This window comes from Palaemon carinicauda, chromosome 10 (assembly GCF_036898095.1).
Source record: "Palaemon carinicauda isolate YSFRI2023 chromosome 10, ASM3689809v2, whole genome shotgun sequence".
Classification (NCBI taxonomy): domain Eukaryota; kingdom Metazoa; phylum Arthropoda; class Malacostraca; order Decapoda; family Palaemonidae; genus Palaemon; species Palaemon carinicauda.
Window position 1 is genome coordinate 99,638,357 of NC_090734.1, and position 2,500 is coordinate 99,640,856.

General features: G+C 32.8%; 1 pseudogene; it reads left to right on the forward strand.

Annotated features, from left to right (window-relative positions):
• LOC137648445 (uncharacterized) overlaps positions 1–2,500 on the forward strand; it is a 24,207-nt pseudogene that overhangs the window by 17,260 nt on the left and 4,447 nt on the right.

Genomic DNA, 2,500 nt, shown 5'->3' on the forward strand with positions numbered 1-2,500 from the left:
ACCAGACTGTTTTAATTATAAATAAAGCTTTTTAAAAAAAAAAATTTCCTTCCATGAGAGCTTCCCCGTATACAGCATTAAAAATCTCCCGCATCATTAACAACTGTGAAAAAACTGACTAGAAGGTGGATGTAATTGCCCCCGATTAACACATGCTATCCAAGTATCATTCCTTAGCACTTCTTCAGTCTTATTTCCTAACTCAGGATATTTTACACAAAATTTCTTTACAATATATCCACCAATATATTTAAGAGCTTCTTCCTCAATTACTCCCCTAATATATTTCTTTATTTGCTCTCAAAGGGTCTTCTTCCTCGTCTAAAGCATCTTTCTCTAAATAAAAATCTAAATTTCTGAATATCTGCGTTGTTAGGCATATTTCTAACGCTAAGTCCCTTTTTTTCGTGATAGATTCATCGTCTTTGGCTGATTCATGAGATTTTTCAACAGTGGTGATATTACACTTTTCACTTAATATTTCAATTTCCTTTCCTAGTAACATTTTTTTATCCGAAATTTAAAGTTCACAGCATGAGGATGATCATAGTGCCCATCCATTTGCCTTATACACCCAAAGAAATGTTCAAGGCAATCTTGATTTAGTCTTTGTGTAAGTAGGTAGTCAATACTATAAGAGCCTTTTAACATATCAAACAAAGCAATGGTAGATTTACATGATAAAATTATTCCTTTCTGAAACTTTAAAAGACTTTTTGTTTTAGGATTTTTAACTCTCATAGTATTCATTACCTCGATTACCTTGAGCAGTGTACCGGTTTGTTTTTCTACATCAATACCAAAAACATTGCTTTTACCAAACTTTCCATACATGGAGGAAGAATTCATTATGTCGAACCAATCATTTAATAAAAGAATAAAATCAGATGTTTGATTCCAGTTTTGACACTCCAACAGTCCCTTTTCCCATAAATATTTTAATGAGTTGGCACATGACCTAGAGAGTAATTGAACTGCTAATTTAACGTGCTGTCTTTGTTGACCTGTTACAGTTGAATGCATTCCATTAATCTTATATGCAAGCCTATATTCTTCTTTGGTTTTATTAAGCATTTCCCGTATGCCGTCATCTGAAATACACTCTCCAGTCTTGAGGAAAAAACCGGAGTCAATAAAATTATTTCTAACTAATTTAATTAAATGTGGAACATCTGAGAAAACAAAAACTTCTCTTTCTGGTTTAAAATAAATCGAGCAAACAGTACCATTCACAACGTTAATTCTGTCTGCACGGCAACATGCATGTATCCACTGGTCTATGTATGGTTTTTCTTTTGGAAAGAGATGGTATTTTATGTTTGAGCTTTTAGTTTTATCATGTCTATTAGAACAGCCGAATACTGTGCAGTTACTTGGCATTATTAGTGACAGAATGAATGAATGAATAAAATGATAATGGACACAGCGTCTCCTATTGTTTACGTTACCTCGATAGGTAGCTAACTAAGGCAACGGTCCTTTTTTGTTAACCCACGTGTGTGAGACGTGGAAGCTTGACATCACAGTATGGGTGATTCACAGCTTAAGCTGCGCGTTGGCTGACCTGGTATATATAGACCTTGATAATACTATTCCAAAAATGCAGCATGTTTTTAATTCTACTTATTTTTATATATATAATGCAAAATGTAATGACGTATGACAATGATGTAAATATCCTTAATAGTGCATTGAGGCAAAGTGTCTTTTTAATCATTATCATCACCGCAGAACAAAGGCCTCAGATATTTCCTTCGATTTGGGTCTGATTATAGTCTTTGTATGAAAGTCCACACCAGCAAACTTTTTTAGTTTTTAATTCATCGTTTCTCTTCCTTCGCCTACTTATTTTTTTGTCTTTTTTGATGGCATTATGCAAATGTGAGAACATAAATATTATGTTGAGAAGTTGAAATATTTATCGTACAAAAAAAAAAATATCTCCATCTAATAATTGAAACTATGCTCTGTTTTAATCAATTTTTAATTGGATGTTTTGTCAATAATTACTTTCCTTTGTTCAAATTGACGTAGATTCTGTCAATCATAAAGTCGTCCTTGTGGCTCAAAATGATTGACCACATAATCAACCTAATTGTTCTTCTACCTTCAGTTGAACAACATTACCATCATATCCATGGGATAAGGTTTTCAAGTATGCCCATTGTTGCCCTATGTATAAATCGCGAACAATCATCATTAAAATGTAACCCATCAAATCAAAAAAAGCATCTTATTTGCAAAGAAAAAAGAAAATATCTCTAAAATCCCATTGTAATAATCATCCCCAGCACTTCTATCCAAATTCACCAAGAGTAATCATCATGAAATTATATCCACTCAAATTCTGAAGCTCTAATTGATCAAAGAAATCATCTTATTTGTAAATCTAAATAGAGAAAAAAAATCCCGAATCCCATTACAATAATCACTTCCAGCACCTCTATCCGAAATTATCATTAACGTTAATTAATTCCCCAATCAGGTAGACTGGCTGCAT